This window comes from Zonotrichia leucophrys, chromosome 3 (assembly GCF_028769735.1).
Source record: "Zonotrichia leucophrys gambelii isolate GWCS_2022_RI chromosome 3, RI_Zleu_2.0, whole genome shotgun sequence".
NCBI classification, from domain to species: Eukaryota; Metazoa; Chordata; class Aves; order Passeriformes; family Passerellidae; genus Zonotrichia; species Zonotrichia leucophrys.
In genome coordinates this window covers 86,482,117-86,503,865 of record NC_088172.1, presented here as the reverse complement: position 1 = coordinate 86,503,865, position 21,749 = coordinate 86,482,117, and the positions used below count along the sequence as shown (strand labels likewise).

The 21,749-nt window shown below is 37.2% G+C and overlaps 1 protein-coding gene across 2 annotated transcripts in view; it reads left to right on the top strand.

Moving 5' to 3' along the window:
• GPATCH2 (G-patch domain containing 2) overlaps window positions 1–21,749 on the top strand; it is a 119,816-nt gene that overhangs the window by 36,995 nt on the left and 61,072 nt on the right. The gene's annotated exons all lie outside the window — the stretch shown is intronic.

Genomic DNA, 21,749 nt, shown 5'->3' with positions numbered 1-21,749 from the left:
GGAGGGAAGTTTGTACCTCATTGCTTATTTCAGGGGAGTTACTGCTGGAGGTGGTATGATCAGAGCTCTTCAGCAGTCTTAGAGGGCAGCAGGCCCAAAATCTGTCATGAGCATGGAAAATTTAATTATGACTACCTGTGTCTAGTTGTAGTGATGTATTGAGTGGTTCTGGGACCTTGGGGAAGTAGGTCCTTAATTATTTGGTGACCTTTTAATTCTAGGTTCATAGATATGAGACTGCTGTTCACAAATTTTGGTCAATTGCATCCATTGTATCTATAGACTGCTAGTTTACCATGTAGTGATGAGGGAATAGAAAATATTTTCCAAGAGAGCTTTCAGTAAAATTACCCAATATTGTTGCTGACAATTGATACATTCTTTGTTGCTGGTTCTTTGAAAGAAATTGGTGACCCCTCAGTTAGTGTTATTGTGTGGTTTTTTCTGTTCAAAATATTTGGATTTCTTTTGGATGTGTGTCTTCTACAGTTTTTCCATTAAATTAGTAAAGAAAAGAAACCTAATCTCAAAATAATTGAAACAGGAACATAGCAATGTAGAGAATGTGCTTGAATGAATAGCCACAAACAGTATTTGTGGTAGCTAACTGTTTTGATGGGATGCTGAATGTTGTTACACCAACTGGTTTTAAGTTTCGCCTTTGTTGCCATGGAGATCAACTGTACAAGTATTATTCTTGAAAGGAGATTAATTCTTGCCTCCTGTGCATAGAAGTGTTTAGGGAACAGGTGAATGTTTAGACACTCTTGCTTTGGAAGGTAAATAATATCCTTGAGGTATTGTACACTGCGGCTTTCAAAATGTGTTACCAAGCGCAACTATTTCTTTCGCCTTCAGAAGAAAATAAAACAGGCTCTGGTGTCTACCTTAACCTAAAGGGAGACAGAAAAGTGCCTGGAGATTCAGGTACATCTGGTGTCCCTTTTATTCCTGCTGTCTTGCTGGAGGAGCTGGAAGTGGCCAGCCGTGCTGTCAGCCTCCACATAGCCCAGAGGTCTCAAATGGCCTTGACTTGCGCAAAATAGATTGTTCCACTAGGGTGACAGAGCTGGTGGGCCGTTAAGAGAGCTAATCAGAGCAGACACAAACCCAAGTATAATACTGGTTATTAGAAACTCTGCTGGCATCAGACTAATTAAATGTAAACACCTAAAGCATTCATTTATTTCATTATCAAAATTATCAAACTGGTGAAGTGCCCACAGCTGGGGAGAGGTGGGACTTTTTGACCTCACTTAACCTCTCTAGTATAACTAAGAGGATTTGTCTTGGCAGCCCCCTCTCCAAGGGGAGATCATCAAAACCATTAATGATATGTCCTTTGGCAAAATGCCTGGCACAAATTCTCTCAGAGCAGACTTTTTAAAGCTTTGTGTGCTTTTCTTAGTGTACATCTTCCAACTGAGCATTCTGAGGAAGCTGGTGGTACTTGTCCAGGTTTGTGTATCAGTCTTATTAAAGTTTTTTTGGTTGTATGCTTTATAGAGATCAGCCTTCTTCATCCATGTGTCCAGTGTTGTTTACTATGATCTAGATGTTGTGTGGCCTGGAAAACTGTATTGCTTGTTGTTTGATCAGCAGCACCTGTGCACTTCAGAACTTGTCTGATGAGCAATTTGGAGAAAGCTGGCTAACCCCAGGCACTTTGAGTTTTCTCTCATGAAGGTGATAACCCAAAGCAGCAATCCTCGTTAATTAACCCAAAACAGGAATCCTCATCAATTCTCCCAGTTCTGATTATTCCTGATCAAGGGTCTCCTGATGTTTGGCAGGGTGTCATCTGCTGTGCAGCAATAGTGAAATAAGGAGGGGGTTTTGGCAGGCATTGCCATGAGTTTTTGTCTTGTGCAGCAGGATGGTAGATGGTGAAAAGTTGAGACTGGGGAGAACGCATTTGAGATTTTCCTGTGTCTTGCCATGTGCTTTCTGTATAATTTGTTCAGCCTCATTCAAGTGGAGCAAGTTGACCTAAGAACTATGGATTATACCAATCCTTGGCTTGTTATGTTTGTTTCTTTGTCTTCCAAGAAATGTTCTGGCTAGGTATTGTGTGCTCTCCTGGCTGTGGATGTCTCTGAATTTCGTATGTATTTTTGTTACTATTGGAAAGCACTGGCTTGTTTTTGTGGGTTAGAGTGTTTACTGTGCCAAATTTCATATGGCAGACTTTGAACATACATTTTCAACAGGTTGAAGATTGAATTGAGTGCCATGTTTGCTTGTGGGCAATATACAAAATGCATTTAGCAAATACAACTATTCTCTACCATCTCAAAGAGCTTTCGTTTCTTAAGAATTTTTTTGCTGCCTTTTGACAAAATTTTTAGCTGCAGGAACTTTTACTCCCCCTTCCCATTTTTACCTAACTCAAGTCTTTTTTCTGTTTTTGATGATACCCACAGTTGTCTTTTCATAGCTATTTAAACCTGCATGTGTACATACAACATCATAACTGAACTGCCTATTTTAAGAGGGGCAGTGTGTGACATGAATTGTTCCAGGCTCCACATGTGAGTTGGCTGAGTTTGTGCAGATGTCCCTCAAAACACAACTTCAAGTGCCTGATTCTGTGTGGATGTTGAGGGAGTAAAATCCCTTCCAGTCTAAGCAAAGAGTAGATTCAGGATCACTTGATGAAGCTGAACAGCCACAAGTGACCTGATGACACACATCCCAGGGATGGGGGAACTGACAGATGTTGTTGCCAAGGCACTCTCCATCATATTTGAAAAGTCATGGCTGTCAGGCAAAGTCCCTACTGACTGGGAAAAGGGAAACATTGCTCCCGTTTTTAAAAAGGGGAGAAAGGAGGATCTGGGGTACTAAAGACCAGTGGGTCTCACTCTTGCATCTCCTCTGTTCAGCATTTGTCCCCTTTCTGGCATCTCCTTTCTGCATCCTCTTGTGTGTGTCTCCTGTTGGCTTTTGCCTCCCATTCCTAAATACTCTTTACACAGAAGCAGCAGGGACTCCTGGTTCCATTCTGGTGTACAGTGAGTTGATTTTGTCCATCACAGAGCCAACTGGTACCAAATGTGACTGGCATGGGCCAGCCCTGACCACCACCTACACTCTATTGACTCTGTTAACAGGATTCATAGAAGCTAATATTTTTCATCTAGTCAAAGCCTAGTATCGTCTAATAGTGAGGTATCTCTGAGTAGTTAGTGCTAATGAAGTCTAAGGAACAGAGATTTGGGTGAGTTTACACTCATTAAATCTGGATTTCTCTCTATGTGAGTTTTTCATATATCTGTCTTAATAGCGAGTAACACCCTCTCTTTTGTTTGATAGGAATGCAAGAAGAAAATAATGTGCAATGCAAGTTGAAATTAATATGTATTAGGGTATAGATTATAAATATGGAATCATACAGCTTCTTTTATTAATTTCAACTATATCTGTTAATTTCTAGTAACACTATAGGACCAACTTCTTAGTACTGTTCGCATGGATAGCAACAAGCTCTGCTGAAGTTCTTGATTAAATGTATCAGATTTTAAGCTTTGATTTGCAATAGTTTGTGAATTTACTAAAATAGATTCAAGTGGCATCTTGGAAAAAAAAAGTATAATACTGTCAGAAGAACCTTGAAATTGAATTACAGCTTTAATATTCAAACGGGGGCATGTATTGTTATTTGTAGTATATGTAAAATGACTTTTATAGATGAAATTTAAAATCGGTGGCGCAGAATAGGGTTTATAGTGCATGGTCTTTAAGAAGAACAAGGAAGGATCTTTGATGTAGAGCATGTAGCAGAAAGATGCATATTTATTAAATAAAGGAATTTTTAAATGGGGGTATGGTAAAAGAAAAGGTTGTTCTTGCCAATGTGCTAGTCAGATGATAGTATTCATTGCCCAAGATAAGTGCTAAGTGTTTCTCTGTGCTTAAGTATTTATTAAATAACTACTATGTAGATTTCTTTAAAAGATAAAAATTGTAAAAGATTTGTTTTATAAAACAATGAGAAAGATCCTTTTCAAATCTTTATGCCCGAGACTCTCATTTCTAGGAGTCTGGTTCTTTGTGCTGTGCTGTCAGTATCCCCTGTGTTTCTAGCAAGGTGCCATGCTTTTCTTGTAGGCACACAGTTTGTGTTCATTGGGAGGGGGCTGTGGCCAAGCCTCATCCCTACAGCTGTGAGAAGCCTGTGAGCAGCATTGAAGGGAACAGAGGGCACACAGCATGAGGGGTATAAAAGGTTGGGCAAAAGAACACAAAGGGCGGATGCTTGAAGCCTTTTGAAGTGATGTTACTCTGTATGGGCAGATTCCTGAAGCCTTCTGATGTAGCATGGTGTTACTGTGTTTGGGGATGCTTATAGCTTTCTGAAATTTTATGATGATTGTCTGTGTATTGTGGCTGTCTCAACTGTGACATATGCTGTGACACTTTCTTGCCATCCTTGTCATTCTGTCCAAATTGCCAGACTTGGCCAGTTAGGCCTCCCTCTATCTGACTTAGATGTATGAATTCCAGATACCACAGGAAATCTGTGTAGTATTCCTTAGGACTCAGGAGACACAGGGGTGAGTAGAAGCAAGTGTTGGCAGAGGCACTGCACAAAGTGGCAGCTTGCTGGCTCCATCGTGCTCTCTCTAGTTCCTGTCCTGTAACCCACTGCATGCATTGATCACTCCAGACCATTAAGCTTCATATATTTAATGAGAATGTTAAGAGTTCTGTGTTGTCCAAATATAAGCTAATATGTCTGGTTTATGTTTTGCCTTAAATAATTGTCTTATTTAAGGCAAAACATAAACCAGAACCTCCCTTCTCTCTTGTATCAGTCCTGCCTGGGACTGCGCTTAGTGTCACTGCAAGGGCAGGTCTGGAAGACGATCCAGGGAAAAACCACCAGCTGTATTGTCATATATATTGTTTCCTGGACTCTCATTTCCCAGAAATGTTTGATGGCATTTTCTCTTTGTGTTTTTTCCTTTGGCATTTTCATGGCATTTTCTCTTTGGGCCTTTTTACGGTATTTTTTATTCATCATTTCCTTCCTTACCACATTGTTTGTACTGGTTTTGGTAGTTATTTTAAATAAATTTTTTTGTCACAGTAAGCCTAATGCTTACTTCTGCATTATCATTGGAGAGTGGTGACAGCAGAGACTGAAAGGCAGTAACAGGCTTTGCTTGGCAGTGCATCAATGCTGGATACAGCACCACAGCTGCTTAGGAGCATTATGAACTCTGGCCTTCCAGAGACTGATTCAAGGCAGTCATCCCAGCAGAAGGAATTTAGTTGGATTGCAGGGGATAGAGTATTGTAATCACCAACCCTCTCTCATTCAAAGGGGAAAATTCTTAATACTTTGATAAAAATCCTTGGCAGTTTTCCAGGAAAAGGCAGATTTTTTTTTTTCCCCACTATTCAAATTACTTCAAACACTTTGTTATGGGATAGGTATGTAGGCTGAGAGAGGAATGTGGTTTTGAAGATAGAACCCAAATAATCAGGAAAACAGTGCAGTTATTTTCAATATACTTCTGATATTTTGTACTTTTCACTTCAAGTGGTAAGAAAAAGATAAATGTTCTTTCTGAAATATTTAATCCTCTATTCAACTTAAAATGTCATGAGAACCCTTTTTAAAGAACAGTCATGATATATTAAATACCCTTCTCACTGTCTTGCTCAGGGATATCAAACTGGCTTGCTGGGGAGTTATAACAATCTGAAATTCTATTACTTGACAAGTATATTTGGGGATTCTCATATTCCAGTGGAATTAAGAGGTATTCTAAAAACACCATTTTATTTTGTTATCCACAACCATTTCCCAGAAGCCATTTATGAATTTAGATTTTACTTTTTGATAGGGGTGAGCTATTAGACATTAATGTATTTCTGGTTGATGTTTATAGGAAATGGAAAGGAAGAGAAATGAGAAGTATTTTCTCATTCTCTTTAAAATCCTTATTGTTGAAATCCACTTTGAATTATTTGTGTTGTCTCTTGCTTCTAATCTTCTCTGAGTGTAGTCACAAGTAAAATAATAATCAGTCTTTTACCATTCATCACAAATCTAGCATATCACCATGGTGAATGAACAGTTGGCCTTATTAGCACTAATTTGTTATGATCAAAGTTGTAGTCCAATTTCAAATTACTAGCAACTTGATGAATTCATTTGCAGAAGCAGCTGAAACTTTGATTATATTCTAGGCCATAGCAACTAGGGCAAACACAAAGAAGAGCAGTAGCACTGCCAAGAAAATTTTTGGTCTATCCGAGTGGATGCAGTGAAGGTGACATCATGGTTTCTAATATATGCTATTATACTTTTATAAATTTAAGACTATTCTGAAATAATCTCTACAGATTTTTCATTTTTTTAAGACTGGTTTGTCTGCCTTTATCCTTTATCACTATTACCTTTCCATTGTGATAAACATAAAATGAGAATCATAAGTATTATGGAAGAAATTAATTAACACTTCTTTAACTTGGGAAACTTGAGACTGTCCCAGCTTGCCTACTCCCTCTCAAATAATTAGTCTGTCAATATATAGCTAATAGAATCCTACCTCTTCCCCTTTTAGTAAGGATTTCCTACCAGACTTTTATCTTGAAATTTGCTAAAGGTATATTTTGCAGACTTGAAAACAAACTCATATTTTCTGTAGTATATTTTTAATAGTAATAATTATAATAATAATTCCTGGATATTTTTTCATGGTCTGGCATACTTAGGTCCATGTTAAAATGTGAAACTGAGTAATGGGTTTTAGATTAGCATATTTTTATTGAAAATTTTTTAAACTTAGTAAATTTTAAAATTTTTTAAACTTTAAGAGAACATGTACTTAGGAAAGGTGATGAGGCAATTTTGAAGCAGCATGAGGAGAATGTATGGGGGCAGTATTATACCACAAGAAAGAAATAAGATGTCTTTATTTACATTTGAGACTTCTAGATTTTTTTAATAACTCTTCTTCTTTTCTCATTCTGATACTTATTTTGCTGAGAGCTGCCTGAGTCTGAACTTTATGGCAGTAACAAGTAGTTGGAATATATTGCAAAACAGAAAACTGAGAGTTTTTCCACGGTGTCTTTTCCTTGACTTCATTAGGTAAATTCAAGCCAATGGTAATAGAATTCAACATGTCCCTACTTTTAGCTAGTATATTTTTCAAAATGTTTGTGATGTTACTTGCATCTGAGCTTTGCATAGCATCCTGTCTTGTCAAAAGTACCCAACAAGCAAACCCCTCTGATTTGTATGTGCTAAGTGCATAGATTTACTGCTGCAGTTTGAACATTTTTAAATTAAAATATATTGCTTGTTCCAAATGTATTGATTTACACATCTCTTTGTCAATATTAAGTAGAGCAACTTTTCCAATAAGTTAAAAAAAAATCTGCCAAGACGGGTTACATTTAGTGGATTGGTTGAAGTTTATATTTTTGCATTTTACTTGTTTGTGTGTTCTTGCTCTTTTGCCCTTTATTCTCAATCACTGTTACAGATACCTGTAATGTCCCTTAACTGAGAAGAGATGCTGCCAGTTGCTCTCTGAATTCATACAAAGTTGTAGTCATTTAAATGTGACCCTTCTTAAGCTTTCAACTCTTAACACGTGCTTATAAATGAAGGTTCTGCTTGAGGTTGGGGTTTTTAAAATGCCTAAAAGATCCTTACACAGGATCAAAGTTCTCAAGCTTAATGGTGGTGTAATAGTAGTGAATTGTCAGAATGGTTGTTTTTACTGTAAGTGCTCTTCAGTGCAATGTTTCAGTTGTATCATTTTTGAGAAGGCTGTGTAATCCCCTTTTTTTTCCATTTCTAGTCATCAGCCAGCTGCTTGTGCAATAGTCATTTATTTTTAGAATATGTGTACGAGTTACCAATGCAAACAATCTTGCTGCTGCTCTCTCATCTCAATTCTCTTGCACCTGAATGTGAAACTATTCATTTGTTCTAAGTAAGCAAATCAACAAGTGTGTAGTAGTTCATAGGCTATAGGAGTATTCTCTGACTGACTTTGTTAAAACTTTTGCCTATTTTTCTGTCTGTTCAGCGTATCCTGCTGATTGCTGATCTGGAAAGCAGCTGAGTTGTAAAGATGGGCAATAACATCTAGTGGGCATAAGCTTGCTAGGGGAACGTGGGTCTGGTGCAGATTTAGGAAACATTGTAAATTTGCCTGGCTGTTTGCCTGTAGGCTGAGGTCACACTAAAGTTCATAAAAATCTTTCCCAATGCCAGGTAGATCCATCTGGAAACTGACCAGTTTCCTAAAAACTGTTGTGATGTTTTTTGGTTTTAAGTATTGTCATTCCAGTTGCTTGATCTCTAGAAAGTCACCAAGAGATTATTTTTGGGGATGATGGGTGCTGAAAAAGAAATCAGCAAAAACTTCTCACTTACAAAAGGTCAAAATTCTCTCTGTGTGGTCTGGTTGGTGTGTATCTATTGGTATTAAACATGCATGTAATTCAGGAAGTAAATACCTATTTAAATACAGTACTAATTTTTAATCTGAATACTTGCAGCAAGTTGAAAGAATGGATTATGATAGCAGATGGTTTAGTAATGGAAATGGTAGATAAGGGAGAAAAGTAAAGTTGTAGAAAAGTTTTCATGTACTGTTACGAAAATCTTGATTTGAGTGACATTGGGCAGCTACATTGTAGAGACACGTAGGAAAATTTGGTGAATAATTTCTGTGTTTAGGACTAAGTTGAGAGTGATTGCCAGAGCCTCATAGCAGTGGAACATATGAGGTCCATGCTGTGAGGTCTGCAGTGCTTGTACTGTACAGAGGCAAAAAAAATGTTTGTCCAGAGCCTCTGTATATCAGTAGAGCTAATATAACTTTGAAAAAAAAAAAAAAACCAAAAAAAAACACCAACAACTTTCTTTGTCTCCCTGAATGACATTACTTAGAACTTCTCGGCATCTTATCCTATATTTTCTCTAATAATTGAAATGTACATCTTGATTTGTATAACCTCTATTGTTTATGATACATTCTGTGGAGTTGGTACCTCTGTTTTATCCACCGTAATAAATCTGTTTTGTCAAGAAGAGGGAGAGAGGTGTGTTATCCATTGTCATTCTCTAGTGGAAAGCCAATTTTTTATTACATTTTTTTACCTGGGTTTTCTATGGAACTCATGTGAGCTGTCATCACTTTTCTTTCTTCCTTCTTGCCTCATTCCAATACCTTCAGGAAATTCCAAATTAATTTGACATTCCACTTCAATGTGACAGTCATTCAGATGTAAATGATTATTAAATACCTCAAGTTTTGTGAAAAGATGTAGCCAGCTTAAGTGACAAACCTAAATTTATTAACTCCCCTGAGGAAAGGCTTTTGGCATAAACTTAGTTATTAGCATGAGAGAAACCCATATGGGAGTAACCTTATAAATGCTTCAACATTTGAGCAGTGTTTGTGCCTTTGTTAGCCCTCAAAGTCACTTAAATGTCAGGTGTAAAGTTATAAGAAACCAGGCAGAGTTGCTTGATTTTTATTCCCCCCCCCCCCCCCGTTTGCTTTATCTCCCTTCAGAATGCATCATGAACAGATAGAGACAGTTAGAATAGAAACTTAAAAGCACTGATTTTATTGATTTGTTGGCCAGGTCATTTATGTTTAGTAATTAGTATTCTCTGTTATGCTTAATTATTTTAGACAATGTTATTTATATTTCAGTTAATTAAACTCAAAGCTTTGCTCTGAACAGAAACCATGCTGGTTTTTTTGGGGGGGGGTTTTAATGTCTTGAGCTATGACTGTAGTGACCTCTAAGACTTACTTCAACTTTTGTCTGAATATTCTAAAAATGTTGTGTTTTCCTGTTTTATTAGTGTCTAAGGTTAAATTTCCCTGAGGTACTGATAAAAGATAATGTCAAGAAAATTCTTGGCAAATTTTCAGGAAGGGTAAGTCCCTTGAGTTCCAAGAATGATGGGTCAAGGTGGAAGCAGACATTTGCTTTCTGGTAGCCCAGAATAAGAACTGGGTCTCTGCTAGGTTTAGTCATGTGAAGCACGAACAGAAATGACAGCAGACTGATTCTTCGAATTTGTACTGTATATAAAGCACATTTACATCCAAGAGCACTATTAACTAATAAAATAAATACTGTGCATGCATCTCCATGCTACCTATGTTTACGCATCACTTGGAATTTTAATCTTCAGAAGCTTGCTGATTTCATTTCTTCCAATTTCTTCTTCCCTTATACTATGTCAACTGCCAATCCTGATGTTTATTTGGACCAAAAAAGCAAACTAATTATTAAAATGCTAAAAAGTGCTTGAATATGCTAAGTTTCTTCCTTTGGTTTGCATAGAGGCAGAGTTCATGGTTGAGTGTATCTGATTGCGAAGGAAAACTATGTTGTAGCAGTGTAATTCTCCAGGAACTTAACACTTTTGCTAGAAATAAATGCTTTTCATTATTTAAAAATAATGACATTCAGAGATAATAAGGTGTTTACTCAGAATAAAATTTGACATAACCTGAGGGCTTTTCCCCTATACTTTTCAGTGTTACTAGCATCCTCAGTAAGAACTGCAAACAGTTAAAATTTTTATTCCCTTCACACAGGTTTGTTCATTCACACTGATTGACTTATGTCCTTTATATTGCGTTAAAAAATTGAGTGTTTTGTCAACCTGGGCCACAGGAGGAAATTTTTTGCCAAGTTTTTGTGTAATATTTGTTCTGTGTAGAAATACACTCTTTGCATGTGTGTCTGTGTTTAAAAAAGAAATTAATGGGGATTGTAGCCAATACTGAAGCCAAATTGCAGCCTGATAGATGTATCAGCCAAAATGAGTAATCAGTAAGAATTTCAAGTCTGCCCTTTCTCCCATTACTAGGAGTATTTAAGAAGATTTACAAAACAGCTGTGAAGTTAGCTTCTTAAATGTCAGAAGTCCACTGACTTCATGAAGACTGTTTCATTTAAGTGAGAAATTTTTATGGTTTCTTTTATTACACTGAAAGAGTTCTTAAGAACTAAGAAAAATACCTCTAACATAATTTAATTGCATTACTAGGTGGCATTCAGATAATTGAAGTTGAAGCGAGTTGTCAAGTTAATGTCGTGTCAAACTCTTGCCTTAGTGGACTCCAGTACTGGATTTGGCCTGGTTTTGTGATTGGCTGGAAGGCTGATGTTTATAACTGCTACTTCAGGACATGATCAGAGCTACAACACTGGATTCTGTATACTATATTCCTTTCCCATCTGGGTTTTTTTTAAGGCTTTCTGTCGGGGAAAAAAAAAAAGCCAGAAGAGCAATGCTAGCTGTATGCTCTGTCATCTGCTTAATCCTTATCCCCTTCACATTGTCAATACTCATCTAATTCCACTTTAACAACAGTAATTGGCTGATGGAGTAGCAGATATAGATTTATTTTCCTGATGACTCCTTGACTTTTTTCCTCTGGTAATACTAATAGAATTCCAAATCCTTACTGGTGTGATCATGTCATGAGTAGGTCAACAGTCATGTCAAGGTCCTATTGGAAACTTCATAGCCAACATCTTAATTTAGACTTAGCTATCTTTTTCTCTTGTATGTGCAATTGTTAGCAATTCTTTCAAGTACCACACTCATTCCGTTATAAGTTTGTTTGATGCAAAGGGAGGCAGTTCTGCATGTGAATTGTTTACTGAGTGGTAGTGGGTCACACAAACTCAGTAAGCCTCTTCCAGATGTGATGCATTATCTGAATTATGTGGGAAGCTTGAAGGAAACAAAATATTGCTTGTTTGTTTTCAAAGTTATTTCAGTCTTTCAGCTAATAAGAATTGAAATGGATACTGTGGCTTTCTAATATTTAAGGAAAACACGTCTGAGAATTTGAAATGTCAGGTCGCTGCGTAGCTGAGTTGATCTAGTGGTCTCCTGCTACTGGAAGGCAAAGGCTTGCTTAGTTTCTTGCTTTCTTTAATTCTATCCTAGCTCATAACCTACCTGCTCTAGACTCTGTGATTCCTGTCCTACATTTTACCAGAGTTCTGAATTATAACTGACTCCTGAGTTGCCACGATTCATCATAGCAAACAGTAAAAAAACACAGACTTTTCTTTTGAGGTTAATTTTGCCATCATCTTTGTGATCTGGAGAAGGGGAGAAACATAACCTTTGGGATGTGAGGGAGAGGGTATGCAGGACAGCCCATTTCAGCAGTAATGACTTATTTAGGACAAACTGTTTCCTGGTGGGATTTTACCTTTAGTTTTTGATTAAGTTAAAATTGAGAAATATGACTATCAAGTCGTTTGGAAACCTCTCTAGGTTTGATGGACTAATGACCATCTTTCACATCACCATCCAACTTTACTTTGTCTTTCCTATTTATCTGAACCTTCATTTTTTTTTTGGCACTAGTGTGTATCCAGTCTGGAAATGAGAAGTATGCTGTGTTGTCTTTCTTGGACTTGAAGTAATACTGCAGAAGTTTTGGGGATTGACTTGAGTAAGAACAGAGTAAAGTGCATACACTCAAGCTGTCAGAAAAATCCGTAACAACTGATTAAGCACTTTTTGTCTCTTAAAGCATGTCAGACTTAATTGAGTGGTTAAGAACCGGTTTTGGCAGAGACTTAATCTCACTTAGTCTTTTGGCTAACTGAATAGTACTCAATATTGAAAGGGTGCATGCAGTCTCTTGATAGAGATTTATGCACTTGACCAAGTGCTTAAATTTTACAGGGAAACATTTAAATTCAAGTGCTTTGGTAGTCCTACATCAGAAGCAATGCCTATCTTGGGAATTACCACTATTAAATCAGCAAGGAATATTAACCACAGTCTACAGCCTGGCTTGACTGCCTTATATAAGCTGCTCTTTTTATCCTCTGTCCGAAATCTTTATTCTGTGAAGCTGTTTATTAATTACAGGGAGCTCATCTACTAACAATGTCTATATCTAGTGTATTAGTTTGGCCTCTTCATGTTTCTGTATGAATGATAGGTAGAAAGAGGAAGGAAGAAAGATGAGAAGAAATACCCCCAAACAGAGCATTTCCTGTTTAGTGGGGAAGTTATCTTCAGTATAAGGCTTCTTGTTGCCAAGCCGTGCAGGAGTTTCACCTCCACTTTAAAGTGAGGGAAGGTCCCAAAATGATAACACTTTCTAAGAACTTGGTCTAGTATATTAAATGTGCTTATGGAAGTATTCCTTTAGTCTAAAAAACAACAGACTGCTTTTCTGTAGATAAAATGCATATTATTTTTTGAATTCTTGATTTTATCAATTTGCTGCTTCTGGAAAAAAAGTCCAGAAAGCATAAAAGTAGTAATCTACACTTAACTACCTGTTTTATTAAGTTTTCCCCTGATGTGTAACTGAAGCAAAACCCAGTAGTTTAGGATGTTAATCTGTAGTTACAGAAACATGAATTGCATCAATATCTAAACTCATAATAACAATGGTACTGTGTTATGCTAAGTTCTTGTACTGAAATATTTTCATTTCATAATATTGTGTGTGTAATAACATATTCTTAATGTATGAGCAGGTGAAACTTCAAAATATTTTGGAAGTACTGGCAAATGCCACATCCTTGCTCTGTTCTCTTTTTAATATACATTAGCGCCCTTGTTAAATTAATTTCATCCAGCCAGTTGTGAGATGGACAAGAGAATGTAACTGGAGCTTCAGTAAAGTGACCAAACATATCTTTCATCCATATCATTTATTTGTATTTCCTCATTGCAAGTAAGTCAAAAGTTAATATTTTTAAAATTTTAGCTTTGTTTTCCCTTAAAATTACCATCTTTCTGTCAGTATATTCTCTAAAACTACTTAATGTGCATGAGGTTATTTAAAAAATTATTTTGAAATAGTTTCAAATTAATAATACCAATAATGTAAAATAATTTAAAACTTTCCCTATAATAATTCATCTAAACTGATTTATAATGTCATTCTTAAGGGAAATGTTTTGTTGGTTTCTTTTCCCTAGTATACATTAGGTTTTCTTGTGGTTAAGCTTGTTGGCTTTTAGATTTTATTTATTTTTTTTGTTCAAGGTGGAATAGTAGGTAAAACTAGCAGCATAGGATTTGTTTCATTAAAGAATTTGAAACATTTTAATATTGTAATCTCCCCCTACCAGCACCCTGAGGGTTAACAATTTATTCAGTGTCCTAAGTTAAACTGAACTGCCAAACTGGCTTAAAACAGCTTGCCGTCCCTAAAGGAGGGGAGGGTAAGAGGATGCACATCCTTGGTTGGTCCTGGTCTTTTCCACCTAATGAAGTAGTTGAGCATTTCACTGAAATTTCTCAGCTTGAATTTGCCCACTTGCTTGCACCATCCCATCCCATTTCTCAGCATTTGAGTGCATTGAATCTTTTCACTTAAAAAAAAGAATAGAAAATTGCAAAGCTAGACCAAGCACTGTCTATAAAAGATAGCAAAGACCTTAGCAGATTTAATTTTTACTATTTCAATTGGTGTTTATAAGTCATTATAAACAACTGGGGATTTTTGTTCCTTGTGGACTTAAGTCTCACGTACTTATACTTGTTTTCTGTTATTCTCCCAAAGTAATAGGTACTTTCCAAATGTAAAAAACCACTGTTCCTGCCACAAGGAGATAAAAACATACATGCAAAGGAGATTGAGGGAAGTAGTATGGCAGGATATGTGACTGTTGGCTTGTAAATAAGAATAAGCTGTTCTGTTGGGGTTTTTAATTAACTTGTCAGTATAAATCAGCTGGATTTCCCATGGGCAGCACAGCAGATGAGGGTCTTCCAAAGGGAATTAACTGGAGGAAGGGTGAAAGCTGTGCAGATGAGTTTGTGAAAAATGTTCTGTGCACAAGAGACAGGAAGAAGTCAGAGAACTGCTAATGATATAAACATTAAAAAAAATAGTTTAAAAAACGTGGAATCTGATTTCTCTAACAAGGGAGGAGGAGGAGGAGGAGATGGCATGAAATAAAATGGATAAAAATGTCTGAGGGGCATGAAAAATGATGGAAGGCTTGAATTAGATTTCTTGATACTGTTGGTAGAGTTCAACTAACACTGTAATCTTCACATCTGCAATCTTTTGACTGAGATGAGAATAGCAGGCAAGGAAGCAAGGCTGGGCCATCAGTATTGCTGCTAGTCACAGTTCTGTAGGGTTATTAAAAGCTGTCTGAACAGGAACAAGAAGCAGGTGATTTGGGGTTTGGGTTGTTCTTTTAGAACTCTATTAGTGTTAGACTGACACTGAGACACAGCGTGAGGCTTCAGGAAAGGAGTTGGGATCTGCGTTAGATGAAAGCTGACAGCTGGAAGATGAGCACACTTGAGGACCATCAACCTGGATGCCCTGTGCTGCAGAACCTCAGCTGCCTCTGTTTTTCAGGCTCAGAGCTAAACATCCTCCAGCATGCAGGCTTAGCTTGATGTAAAGCCAGCAGGAATTTGGAGTATTTCTCCATTTTATTACGCTGCCACAGAAAGTAGCTGAGCACTGTTTGGACAGAATTTTGAGTGTGTTGTTGAAACTACCTCCCATTTCAATCAGGGAGAGCACGGGACCAGTCATGGGAAGACAGTGTTTCTCCAAGACTTTCTGCCTTTGAAGAAGTTCAAAGACAGTGGGTGTTTGGAGCTCTCTGTCACAGTGTAGTTGAGGTTATTGTATGACGTGCGCAGTCAAGCTTTAAGTGTATTGGAGATGGTGTCCAACAGTAGTGGAGGAGCTGGATCTGGGGAAGCTGTTTCATAGGGTCTAACTCTTAAGAATTCAATTCTGAAACCTCAGTCCTTAAGCACTTGGTAAGCAGTGGGATTCTAAGAGTGACCTACAGCACTGTATGTTTCAGCAATTTCCTTTCTGTGTCACCATTCTATCCCAAACAAACTTGCCTCTCTCTGTTGGCAGGGGCTCTGCATTCTCTATACAAGTAGATAGTCATGATATAAAATACAACCCTTGTGTTTTTGAAGCAATGCTGTTTGGTTTGCAATATTAAGATGCCAGCATGAGCAGTTTCACTTTGCATGTATTTTTCAATTATTCTATTAAAAGAAACATCTATTTCTGTGAAGCTGAGTCTTACAATCAAGTGAGTTTAGGAGCTCACTATTTGCCTACTTGAGCCTGAATTTGGTATTTCCTTCAGAAATCTCTTTATGAGTTTTCATACTGTCATAACATTATTCTGATTTCAAGCCTGATTTTTATGGTGGTATAATTAACAGACAGAGTATGTTGATACAAAAAAAGACATCTACTGCTTTTGACACTGAGAATTAATTGTGAAATAAAAGACAGATTTGTGCTCAGGCTAGCATTAGCCTAGCAGTTCAAAATATAAGCAGTCACCTTGGAATCATGTAACAAAAAGTGACACCCTTTCTTTTACTATAGGCTAAATATATCTTGTGAACTTTAGTTAGATAAATCATCTGTGTGTCAGTTCTATTTGTTATTCTATTTAATTAATTTGGAAAGTAGTTGTTGCTTTCTTTTGACAAGCAGAAAGTTCATGTTTGTTAAATACTTTAAAAATGGGTATGCTTTTTGTATTGCTTTAGATTATTATCAGAGAGGTTGTTCGTTCTTACTAGAAAAAGGTGACATTCAGCATATCATTGGTAGCCAGTTTTAAATGAAGTTTCAAAAGACTACATATAATACAGTTTTTCAACCCCTTTAATTAGTTTTTGCATGGAATGCATTGCCTGAAGTGCTGGCATCATCTTTTACTCTTGTCCCCTACAAGTGAATACAATTTGGATGCCTTTAATGCAACTTCCCTTATTTTATGTCAACAAAGACTCCTCCAAATATCTCGTGCTGGTTAATACAGAAGAAAACATTGTGTTGGTGTGTTAATCTTGAGTGCACAAAGAACCACCGGAGGATAAGAGGAGGGCATCTGTTGGATAAGCTTTCAATATGATGGGAATGATAACAGACCTAAGACTAGTGCAAAAACCAGCTAATCTTTTACAGTATGTGATTAAAACCAGTGCATATCTTCTCAAAATTTGTTTATTGATGCAGATGGGAATAGTAGACAAAGAAGGACCTTACTTTTGAAAAGCATGGTCATTCCAAGCTGCCCCAATTTGCACTGGCTGCAGTGACCATTTCAAGTTTTTAGGCCTATATGTTCTGGGTGGGTTATTTTTGTGATGGATTGTCACTGTGATGGACGATCCTCTACTACCTCCTCTATGTATTTGTCAGTACAATTGTAGTTGTAGTAGGTTTTGGGCTTCTATAGTAAGAATTCTTGGGAAGATCAAGAAGTTATAAATCATCTTAAGAGTTTTGCATAACTAATGAAAAAGCTTTTGTTGCAATGAAGACATGGTTATGAGGAAGAAAATGAAGATGCTAAGAAATTTGCCTTAGAAATATATAATTAATTTCTTCATTTGCTTCTGAGTAACAGGAGAGACCGTCCTTTGTGCATTTTTATAGTTCCAGTGTCATTTACATTCTGATGCAGATTGGACCTTTTTTTAAGAAGATTTAGAAAAGGCTTCAAACTCTTCATGCTACTTTCAGAGAAGAGTTTAGCAATTGTGTCACTTATAAAGATGATTAGCAATTGAAGTATTTACAAAATGGCATGTAGTAGTATGTAAACACCTTCCTAGGCCATGAAGTATGGCAATTTTCAGGCGTTTATGCTACCTTCTGCTTAGTTGGCAGTGAAGACACCAGCAGGTGATTGTTGATTATTCTCCAGACTTACAGAAACCACGTGTAGAGCTAACTGATTGCTGCCAGGAAGGGTGTTCTTAGGTTTTGCACGTGAGGGTTTAGTATGTGTGCTAAGGAGCTCTTCAGAGCTATATTCAAATGTTACCTCTTCCAATAGCTTGGCAATAATTAAAGTAAGTCTAGAAATTAAGTTAGTGCCTATTCAACTTTGTGGGAAGTTAGTTCTGGCCCACAGTCCCTTCTTAAATGCCAATTAAGAAGCTGCATGCATTACAAAAAAATTATTGTGTTTACATGTTTTCAGAACGGTAACCAAAGATAGACATGGCAACCTGGATTGAAGTGTTTGGGTCTCAGTTTTGTGCAGAAACTTGTTACATTTAATAATACTTCCATTTAGCAATGTGTAACATTTTAGCTACCAGTGCTGCTGAAGTTTCATTTGGACTTGACAGATAATATGTGAATTCACATATTTTTCATAAAACAAAGGAAATTCATGCTTCTGGTGTCAACTACAGTAGCAAAATTAACATGTAAAGGAATCAGGTCCTTGCTCATTAAATTCAAAAGGACCTGCTGTATTATCATTTGGCTGTAAACCAAAAAAAGAATAGTTTAGTTTAGGCTGACGGGAGGGAGGAAATCACTTAATCAAATTTATACAGCTTTCAGAAAGTTACTGGAACTAAAGTAGTTGGTGATGTAATGTAGTCAAAGACTGTTTTGCTATGCTGGAGAAAACTAATGGAAACATTCACTTGGGGTAAGACAAATGGTATTAAATGAGAAAACACACCATGAATTGCAAATGGAGCTGAGTTAATTTGTTGCTACAGTAGTGTTGCCCTACTGTTAAATGAAGGCTGTGTAATTATCTTGCTGGCAGAGATAATGTCAAAACCTCATTTCTCCTTACATGCCTCATTTTTACATGAGGGCTAATTGAGCTGCAAGGTGACAACTGATTATATATAGCTATCATCAGGTCCTCTTGCTCAATTTGCAAATAATGTTATCTTTTTTAAGTGATGATTTTTATCACATGTCAAATTAAGGCATTAAAAAAACTTTCTATAGCTATTTTACTAATTTGTAGCATTGCATTTCTGTCACCATTTTATCTATTTTTTTAAGTATTACTTAATTCTTCTTTCAAGATTCTTGACATCCATTTACTTGCTATCCCTTTATTTAAAGCAGAGAGACATGTACTAGTCACTTTTTCATGCCTCCTCATCATTGTGAATGAAAGAGCACCTCATAATCCCAAATAGATGAAGTTTTCCTAAACTTTCTGTTGTGATTTCTTGTTTATTGGAAATGCTGCCAAATAATTTTTGTTAATAAATTTCAGACTTCACAAATATCTTTTCCTTATGCCCAAAGAAGCCAAACAATACTGTAGCAGCCCCATTACCTGCCTTGACACAAAATCACAGGGTGGGTCAGGCTGGAAGGGACCACAGTGGGTCATGTGGTGCAACCTCCAAGCTTAAGCAGGATTATCCCAGAGCACAGGGCACAGGATTGTGTCCAGATGGTTTGTGAATATCCTCAGTGAAGGAGACTCCACAGCCTCTCTGGGCAATCTGTTCCAGTGCTCAGTCACCCACTGTGAGGAAGTTCTTCATATTCAGGTAGAACTTCTGTGCATCAGTTTCTGCCCATTGCCTCTTGTCCTGTTGCTTGGAACCATCAACAAGAGCCTGGCTTCATTCTCTTGATACCCTCCCTTCAGATACTGACAGACACTGATGAGATCCCCTCTCAGTCATCTCTTCCTAAGGCTGAACAGGCCCAGCTGCCTCAGCCTTTCCTCATAACTCCAGTCCCTTAATCATCTTCATAGCCCTCCACTGGACTCACTCCATGTTTATCGTGTACCAAGGAGCCCAGAACTGGACACAGCATTCCAGGCCTCATCAGGGCTTAGCAGAGGGGCAGGATCACCTCCCTTGACCTCCTGGCAATGCTCTTCCTGATGCACCCCAGGACACCACTGGCCTTCTTGGAGATGGGCACTGCTGGCTCAGGGGTAGCTTGTTGTCTGCCAGGACCCCCAGGTCCTTCTCTGCAGAGCTGCTTCCCAGCAGGTCAGCCCAGCCTGTGCTGGTGTTGGCGTTATTCCTCCCCATGTGCAGCACTCTAAGGATGATATGAGAGACAAAAGCCTTGAGGTCAAGGTAGACAATATCCATTGCTCTTCCCTCATCCATTCAGGTAGTTTTCATTATGGAAGGCAATCAAATTGGTCAAGCTTAGTGATGATCAAAAGGCATCTTCACTTTGTCAGTGCACCATGAAAGCCTGGCATCATTTGCCCTGCAGTTTTTTCTTGGTCTGTTCAGCCTCTGATTTACCTGTAGGTGCAGTGCAGTCTCTTTCCAAGATCTTAAAGTTCTTTTGCTCTAGCTACATTCACAAGTACTAAAATAGAAACAGTTAATTTTGCATTCCACAGATGTAAATAAACCAGCCTGGATTTCCATGTTCTTGCCCAGCAGTGCTGAGCTACAGAAGCAATATGTGAAATGAGCCTTAAGAACATTCTTGGAAAAAGAAAACTTTCAAAATCTGGCACTAGTGCTGAAAAATAAACAGTTTTCACAACCCTTCACTAACTTCTTGCATTTTTTGGAAATGCTGTTCATAAAGTATTTATGACATATCTGAAAAATAGGCGAGCCTGAAGTCATCTTACTGTATTTGCTCATTTTCGCCTTGTACACACAACTTGAAGTGGGACATGGAAAGTTTGATATCCTTGCAGTGACTATCTTGTGTTTCAGAGTAGTCACAATCTTAACAGGGAGTTGGTTGTAGTCTAAATAGTATTTAAGAACAAATTTAAAACAGGAAAATATTTTCATTGGTAAAATATAAAAATGGGCTCAGTTTGTGTTGCATTAAATAAATCTCAAAAATAAAGCATCATATCTTCTAACTGGCTAACAATGTGGGACTCTCTTATTTGCTAAGCCCTGTACTTACTCAGGATTCTCAGATCTTTTATTAAACTTCAAGATGTGGGTTTATATTTTAAGTAGATATACTTCTTCATTGGACATGAAGTACAGCCATGACTTGGCTTTTAAACAGATGACATAATTATGCAAAACTATCTAAACATAAAGTCTTATATCTTACTGTATGTTAGACAGTAAGAGAATAAAACTTTGCTTTGACATGAAAAAATATTTCCTTATACTGACACTCTTTTCCAGATTATTTGTATCTTGTCAGGTAGGAAAGATATCCTTCTTTATTGGAAACCTCATGACTGAGACCTTAAATTATTTTACTTTTTTAGATCATTCTGCATTTGGAAATTAAATAATACTGCTCAAAAAAAGAATTTACTCCAAGACAATTCTGTCTCTTGCTTGTCTGACATCAGGCAAGAAGACGAAAAAAAAAATCAGAGCTTCTCCTGGATGAAAGGAGTTACTTGAAAGTGAAATGTGCAAATCCATCAGTGATATTTTAATAATGCTGGGTCATGTTGAGTTCTGAATAATTTAATCATTTGATGTCTGTTTGCACTTCTGTATGAGACTTTGTCAGAAAATACCTTTTTAATGACTGACTTGAATCCTGAACTATTTTTTTAATAACCTCAATGTTCATGTGATAGTTTTATAAATCTGAGTGTATAGTAAATTTATACTTATTAAATTCTTCATAAATATAGCACAGTTCTCCCTCATCCAGTATAGCTATCGTAGCAACTGAAGGATACTGCTGGTCTAACAATACCAGAAAAGTTAGGTTTTTCTTGGGTGTAGGCAACATTTGTAGCCATTTACCAAGTCAAAATGGCATTTGATTTTATTTTTTTGAAAGTTTTACTTTTTGAATGACTTTTAGGTAGAAACGTTTCTGCTGTGTTTGTGTAGTACTTACTGTGAGGTCCTGGTTAACTCTCTTTACTGGTGACCTTCAGCCCAGTTTAAGCCTGAAAAGAATTTCTGGGTTTTTTTCCTTCATCAAGCCACTTGACTAAAAGCTTGAATTTTTCGCTCCTGCCCTAAACAATTGCCTGTAATGTATAGT